A 9,017-nucleotide genomic window follows, 5' to 3' on the forward strand; every position below is an offset into this window, starting at 1 on the left:
ATAGCTGTTGATTTATGAAGCTAAAAGTGTCTCTGGGGGGAGGTGTCAGTATGATTATTGTTAGCAGTAATGATTAGGGAATGTGACAGTGTCTCATTAAATGGTTTCTAATCACTGAGATGAAAGAAGAAGGCGCTGCTATGTCCTGTTTTTGTCTTCTCAGAGAAATTACTATCTGATGACTGACTGGGGAATGTAAATTGATTTGGGAATACTGGAATTTCTGCCATCCAAGCATATTACCCGGCTATAATTGGTACGTTAAAGCACCAGCAACACCCTTCCTCACTTCTGGTCATACTCTGTCCCTTTGTGCAAGCTATTGTCCTTAACTACATTCTATGCAGGATACACACAGAGATGAATATAATAAAAATGATCCATGCACTCAGTGTAAAGTTACTATGACAAGAGATTGTGTTAAACAAAATGATATCAGTGATAAAGGTTAGCTGTAACAACTAAAAGATATATTTCTGCTCTATACTTAATATTCATTGAGAATATTTATGACTACAAAAGCTGTTCTGAAATGGACCAGGCTTCTCCAGTTCAACCAAACATAAATTTAAAATATTGTATGCCTTCTTGTTTGTTTAAAATATGTGTGTCATTACACCTTCTGTGGGAATGGCACAGAATTACAGAACTGTGGTTAGGAATTTCAAAACAGGTGTTATCTTACAGCAAAATAGACAAACTATTAACAACCCAAACATTTAGTGTTGGAGATCTTACAGATCAATCTGTAATCTATATTTTGCCCACAAATTAATTAGACCAGACTGATTTGAGGTTGACAGACAAGGTGGATGAGCGTAACCACCCATCATATAAGAAGAGCATTAAAAACCCTACATTTGCCAAATATTCTTTATTCTTTTTACAATGCCTTGAAGGTGAAACAAATTTTTGATACTTACTGTATACTTGTCATAAAATTAAAGTGAATCTCCACCTTTTTTACACATCCAGATCACTTTACTCATCTTTGTGCACTACTACTCAGCTTGTGAAAACAGCTGATGACAGTGAGGTCCTCTGTTGCATGTGGAGAAGTTTTGTCAAGTCTGAGAAAACAACTCTGATCATTGTGGTTATCTCAGTTTGAGTTTGAGATTCCTGATTTTTAACAGAAAGTCTCAGTTTCATATTCCCAGTTAAAAACTGGGAATTCCCAGTTAAAAACAAGTACAAAAGATTTGCAGTGTTTACCAGGAAAGGAAGAGATGTTAATGAGCTGCATTATGGGAACTGTAGGGTTTTTTGGTCTGTTTTGTTTCTGTCTGTCACATGTAATTAATTTGACAATATTTGTATTTTCAGACAGACGGTCACATTGTAAACAGATTGTTTACATGTCACTATTAGCTGTATTTCTTCTTTGGCAGATGTATCCTCTTTTTTATTGAAGTTAGTAATTTAGATTTTTCAGCTAACTGCAGTTACAAGATTTTGTTGCCTTGTAAATGCTCTTATTAAGCACATACTGTGGGCATGAACACACCCTCATCTTGAAAACATAAATCAAAAAAAATGTCCATATTATTTGCAAATAACACATCTTTTATTAAAGCCAGTAATTAGAACAAGATGAGACCCCTGCATGTTTCCCTCGTGGCCTGTTAGATGAATTGCTGTGTGTTCTTGTTTACCAGAGATGGTTTGATTTATTCCAGTTTGGGATGATCATCTCCAGGTCTAGAGAAAAGCCTGAGCCTCTCCATTAATCTCTCCACCCTGTGTGTTTCCTGTCAGCGCTGACAGATGACCTGCCCTTCAACTCTCTGCCACCCTGTGGAGGAGACACGTCGTCAATCAGAGATCATTTCTCAGCTGCAGTTAGGAGAGAGGGTCTTTGGAGGATGACGTTGGTGGTGATGATGGCACTGGCGATGAGGGTGTGTGTGTATCTGGTGTGTGTGTGTGTGTGTGTCTGCTTATTTCAGCCTCCAGGAAACAGGAGTGGTGACATCAGCCTGTTGTTGTGCACCTCTGTCTCCTCACAAATGAAGCGATTATTTATGAGAAAGAAGGAGGGGAGTTGAGTGGTGGGGAGCAGTCAATGCACATGAGGGGACAGAGAGAAAGGTTAGCGGAGTACAATACTGGAACTCATGAATATCATTCTGGCCAGCGTCCATACGCAAGGTGAAGGAGACAAACATCTCTAGTCCTGGCATTCCTCCCTATTCCCGAGCACATAAAAAAAAGAGACCTCAGACGGTTCAGACATGAAGTGTATGTGCGTAACTGCAGCAGACGGGCTTAACTCTGGTGCACCATAGATTGTCGATTTCAAAACAGAAGAGGAATTTCAATTTTGTGTTGTTTGCTCACTGTGACAGATTCCCCACCCTAATTTCCAATACTTAAGATGATGAACAGCTAGCTGTTTTGTGTCTTAAATGTGGCTGCTGCGGTTTTGGGTGTAGTTCAGTCCTAATAACATACTGTACAGCAAACAAAATATGTAATGTCTTTAATGGTGTAAATATTTTGTCACAGAATGGTGAAATCTTGGCAATGAACCCAATGTTGGCCTCCTGAGGTAGAAATGACAGAGAAGGCAGTGGGTGCCCTCGCCTCGTCTGTGCTGTTTGGCTGTTGATGTGTGTGTCTGCACTGAGGGCCCAGGCCCCTGTTTGTGAGATAGCTGTCTGTATGACAGGTCCCCGATGCCCTGCCTGCTCTGTGGGACAGATATGACAGAAAGGGTGAGCCTGGGGCACGGCCTGTCACTCACTGCATGTCTCACTGTTGTCTGTGAGTCACTGCCCCTTTCCTTCCTTTCCCCACATCACAAAAACCATAAACAGATAAGTTTATGAAGAAGTATCTGATCCCTGCGCTACATGTCTAATGTTAAAGTTGGATTTAACACTTTAGATTACAACCTGCAAATTACAGTGTAACTTTTTAGTAAATATAAGGTATGATTAAAATACTTACTGGGACAAATATGTAATTACAGGGGAAGAAGATAAGTGGGTAACACATTTTGTTTACAAAAGACTTCATAATTTGTACATAAGACTTTCATAATTTAGTAACTGGATAACAATGCACAACAATTAGGGAAAACAGGGTAACTGTAACTGAAAAAATATTTACCAAAAAACAATCAAAAAGACACACATTCAATTCAATGTGACACATGAACAATTACAGTTATAATGGGCTTATAAGGGTGGGCTGTAGAGTAAAGTGGTCTTTTGTTCACCTCTTTTTCAAAGTAATTACAATATAAGTATTGGGTATACAGGCTATAGCATTACTAATAAAAACCCAAAACTTGGTTATTATATTAGGTCATTTAAAATGTATTGTAATTGTACTGTACAGCCTTATTTCCTGTACTTTTTTCTTTTGTAACTACAGATAAGAACCCACTAAGTATTTCACTGATACACTGTAGGTACTAAATATTTCCAGTGTAGTATTTGTTTGTAAAGTGTTTGTCTGAAAAAGTGACAGACAAGACTGAAGTTAAGAACATTTGTGGCAAGTTTCAGCACATTGACTGATAGTAAAATACATAGCTGGCATGATTTTTGGAGAGAGTACTTATAGCGTCTGGAGGCACGGGTGTGGTCAGGTAAATGAGATGGGTGAGGGTGTTCGTTTGGTGTGGAGCTAGCAGGGGGGTGGAGAAGGGGCAGCAGTAGTGGTGTCTGCGCGACAAGGTGTGTGTTGGCGCCCGTACAAAAACTGATGCCTACAGGCATGGCCCCGCCCCTTTCCCACCAGATCGACTTTCTTCAGCGCAGGAATGAGACACAGACACCTCCTCCAGGCTGAGACATATAATCTGGGCCTGTCAGGGCCTTTATCAAGCAAGATCAACTAGTGCGTTGGGCCTTTCTCCACAGTCCCCACAGGCAGCAGGATACCTGCACACGCATTCCTTCGACACATCCCTGTCCCAAGAGGCGTATCACCTGTCTTTTATGGCAGCCTGGCTCGAGGGTGTGGGGAGGGGAGAGCTGTGAGGTACAGTTGCTCCTTTGCATTGTCCTGATGGAGAACTAAGAGAGCAGCATGGCCTTCAGTTTGGAGGATTTTTATGATCCCCTGAGAATCAAAATGCAGAATGCTGATTAACAGAAAACCCCTGTCTGAGAAACAGATTTTGCGTTTTCTTGCTAGTTTTGTGACTGCAGTTTATTTCCACTGCAAAGATAATGAAGATATGAGTCGTTGATTGTGACAGATGAGTGCAGGAGGCTTTTTATAGCCCCTTGAGGATACTGCAGCCCACCTTTAGGAGTCCTCCTCAGCTCAGTTGTCTCAACTCCTTCTGAGCTGGAAGGCCCTTGTGCTGTGAGTGACCAGATAAGAGAGGGTATGAATCAAAGCGGCAGCGTCGTTGTGCACAGGACTCTAATCATATCACTCGCCCCTGAGCCATGTCTTTGTACTCTCTTTAATTGAATTGAGCCTGGGATGAGATTGGCTGACATACCTTCCAGTGAGTGAGCCGCACTTAGAGAGCGAAGCAAAGAACAAGAGCAATTTGGGATGGATGTTTTTCCTAAAATCGCCTACAGCTCAACGTTGCATCTTCCCTTTTGTCTTGCAGTTTCACTTCCACAGGTTTCATCGCTGTTAACAGAGTTAACCTCAGCCTTTATTGCCTAATATGAAATAATTGAGGATTTAATTGGCGTGTTTGCGACGCTGCAATTGCTTATTAAAGACAGATTCATCCAACATGACAGATTTGTGCTTTACGATGCTTGCTGTAACAAACACTTACCTTATTAAATTTCTTGGTCATGTGTTAATGCATTATTTGCTCCGGACTCATCAGTGAGGACATCTGACGTCAACTTGTCCTCAGTCTTGGCCAACAAAATTACTGGTATCTATCAGCTGGCCTCATGAAGGCACATGAAGATTAAGTTAATGATTTAATACCTCAGAATCACTTTTATATGTGCCCTTTTCCACCTCTGTTAATCACTTTGTGCAAAGAACTGCCTCCATTCAGATTACATTCATGTGTCCAACAGTATCTACAGTATAGAAACACCATGACGTGTAGGTACATGTCTGACTGAAGTCTCAACACCTTTGTGACTCCTGTATGAAGCACGTTTGCCTGGAGCGGCTGGGATTTTCCCTAAGAAGAACTGAAGTGAAACAAATTTGGTCTTTCTTCCTATTTTGTTTTTTGTGCTTCCCGTGCAGCCAGGACGCCAAACCGTGAAACCCAAAAAGAAATGGAAACAGACAGACATAGAGGTCTTTTCAGGCTCCTTGGCCCACAATAGGATGTGGGTTTGAAAACTAAAGAGAGAGCAGTCGGTGTTAAATGTGGCTGTGACGTTGAGTTTAAGTTATCCAAACAGGCTTGATTCCCAGTGAGGCAGGGCTGACCGATGAAGAGGTGAAAAGCTGTGGTTTTAGAATATGTTCTGTACGTGCCAGGCAGCAGTGGATATAATGAGAGGGTGAGAGTTTGGCACAGGAGACAGGAACACTTTGTGATGTTTGATGACTAATTTTTGCCAAACACAGCGTGGCCAAGTGCTCCTTCCAATGTTGAGCTCTCAGGGTGAGTGGTAACTTGGCTGAACTTTCCTTTATTACTTGAGAAGTTGATATGAAACAAGGCCATGAGGCACAGCTGTTAATGCTATACAAGACTGAGGGATGTGCTGAGGCTGCATCGCTTGTTGAAACACACTGAATCCTCAAAGATCATTGACCATCACGTACTGACAAAATCTGGAAATCTATATACAGTATTTTCTGTCATAATTCAAGGCATTTAATTCCTAAATAAAATGATACATTGTTGTCAGAAATACAAGTTGTCAGAAATGCAAAATATAAAATAGTTGTGATGTGATAACAAATTTATTTCACACAGCACATTTTCAAAATAGTGTTTTAGAATGAAACCTGTAATTTGCGTGTTTGTGTATGGAGTTTTGTGGATTAATATCTCTGCAGCATTTCAGATTCCTCTGCTTCACAGCGGGCATGTTCGAGTTTCCAGCTGCTGTTTCATGCTCCGTTCTCTATGCCATGCAATTATGCTGGTTCCCACCCGAGGTTTGGATCTGGGTGGAGCTCTGCGAGGAGTAAGCTCAGGCATTAACTGCTCCTCACTGAGCCTAACTTACATAAATCCACATGTACAGTTTGAACAAAACAACTCAAGACACACACAGACAGACTGCACCAAAGCACAAAAGAAAATAAACCATAAAAATTGCTGCCGTACAGGAAATGGCTCTCCTTAACTGGATAAGGCACAAACAGGCACCACCCATAATTTAGTAACTGATTCACTCTCTTTGTAAATGTTCGTTACAGTGTGGCATCACAGGTTTGTGGGAGGGATGCTTTTGTTCAAAAACATCTGATATTTTAGAATTTGCTCTCTGATTAATATCAAACTGCCCCAAAGCAAAGAAAACATCTAACATTCTGGGCTCTTGTTTTTTTATTCATCAAGTTTATGCTCTTTATTTCATTTCATAGCTTACAGTAGGCATACACAAGAGGACATGAGAAGAAAGAAAGAAAGAAAGAAAGAAAGAAAGAAAGAAAGAAAGAAAGAAAGAAAGAAAGAAAGAAAAAGAAAGAAAGTAAATTTGTTGCCAGTAAATTTATAATTTGATTTAACAATGATACATAAAATTGCTGCTTTGGATCAGATGTTGAGTACCACATGCTGTATTTCTGCTGCCTGTCTGGACAGGGAACAATGTGCAGAGGCCTGGACAGTGTGTTGATGGCAGACAGTATGCTGCAGGGCCTCTTTGCTTGTGACAACAGAGTCGTTGTGAGGTAAGGCTGGCAATGCCTGGCACTGAGGCTGCAGCCCTGCCAGTGGCCTTTCAGCCACTCTCTGCACAGCCGCCTGTCCAGACAGACTTTATTTTATGGACCACATCTCCCTCTTGTGTCAGGAGTCAGTACTGAGAATCATCAAGCAGTTGAACAAGTGTTTTCAGAAAAACTTAAAGACTGCATGCAGCTTAATGTGTTGAAAACAAAAATTCCTGCATCTATGGGTATTAAAACCCTTTACAAACCTTTATTGGATTATCTTAATACGGATTGTCATTGGTTCATGAAAGTTGACATTTTGGAGATTAATGATTTTTACAAACAAACATTTTTCAACAAATGTACTTTTAATCATGTTGCCCTTTAAATGCATGTACACATTTTGTATTTTGAAAAAGGATACATGTATTATTTAATATAAGGTAGTTTTATGCACACAGAACACATTAGGGTGGTCAAAAAAGGTTTCCAACTAAACTGCCTTTTTTGCCTTTTTTGACCTAAATAAATATTTTTCAACCTTACATTTTGTCATTTTGTCTTTTGGAAGACACTTTTATCCAAAGCAACTTACAGGCAAGGCAAGACAATCAAGCCTTATTTTAAAAAAATAAATAAATAAAGTAAAAAACAACAGGAAGTAGACAAGTGTATAAAAAATACCATACGCAACAAGAAAGCAGTGCAACAATCAACAAAGCGCTAAAAGGGTTAAGCGTTGAGGTGTTCATGGAAGAGCTGAGTTTTCAGGTGTTTCTTGAATGTACCAAGAGGGTCAGCAGAACTTTGAACAGGAACTGCCAAAAGTCATAAAACACAGAAAGATTGGTTATGTTGTTAGATCTAATTCTTTAGGCTAAAGATAAGGTGTCAGTATATGAATTTGATCACCTGTGTGGCATTTATACAGAAGCACATTGCATTTACCAAATAAAAAAAATTAGAGACCTTATTTCATAAACATGAGACAGTTTTCATGTAATTATGAGATAGTCAGTCATACTTAGGAGATATGGAGGTCATAATTATGAAATACAGCCTCTAATCCTTTTTTCTTTGGTGACTGCAGTGAGCTACTGCTGAATCGAATTTCAAAAAGGTTTCACTTAATCTAAAACTGAATAAGCTATAGTTCACAGATAGTGGTTCTGATGGCATCAAAGCAAAAAAGGAGACATTTCCTTTATCTAAAATGAGAGTAAATGTGTTTTCCATCTTCTGTTTCATCATTGTAATTAGAGCTGAAATGATTAGTCAATTAATTAATTAGTCAGAAGGCAGAAAATTAATCTGGAATGGTTTTGATGACCACTTAATTATTTGAGTAATTTTTTTAAACAAAAGAGGCAAAAATTCACTCTCATATTTGAGAATCTTGATATCTTGAAATGTCTTCTGGCTTTTGGAAAGAAAGATATTTGAAGATGTCACCTGATCACCATCTGATCATATTTTATAAACCAAACAATTAGTCAGTTAACCGAGAAAATAATTGGTTGATTAATTAATAATAATGAAGTGAATTGTCAGTTGTAGCCCTAGAAGTCATATTGAAATACAGTTGTTATTAAACTACCAGATCTTGCACTTTTTTCTAGTATAACACTATTTTTTATTGTGCTACATAAGAGATTCATATAATGTATGGGTGCTGCATCTTTTTCTTCTTCTTTGGGTGTGTGTACGTTCATGCCTCTTGAAAATCTCAGCACTGGTTGCAGTTGAGAATATAAACCACCTCCCACACACACAGCCACTGCCACCTGAATGCATGCACAGAGATTTCCTCCTGCATGCTTAATACCTCCTTGCTTGCTCTCATGACTGCAGCAGCTTGACATAGTTTCACACCTGATAAGAAGTCCACAGAACAGACTCCTGGCAGTCTATTCAACAACCTCCCTACCACCAACCCCCCCTTACTGCTGTTGTTTTAAAGGTTTCCTGCATGTGTGATACTAAATAATTCAGTGTCAGCGACGCTGCCTACAGGTCCTAGTGCAGAGAAAACAGCCTTGCTCGTCATTCCTGCAGTATGCACTCACACAGCAGCTCCTGAGAGAGGCAGAGAGAGATAGCACACATCCAGGGAAGCTGCAGAGCACCCACGCCCACCGGGGATACACAGGACTCCCCTTACTCCCTCCCTCCCTCCCTCCCTCTCTCTCACCCATCCCCTCTCTCTCAACTCTGTGCTCAGCATTATCAAA

Source organism: Thunnus albacares, chromosome 2 (assembly GCF_914725855.1).
Source record: "Thunnus albacares chromosome 2, fThuAlb1.1, whole genome shotgun sequence".
NCBI lineage: Eukaryota > Metazoa > Chordata > Actinopteri > Scombriformes > Scombridae > Thunnus > Thunnus albacares.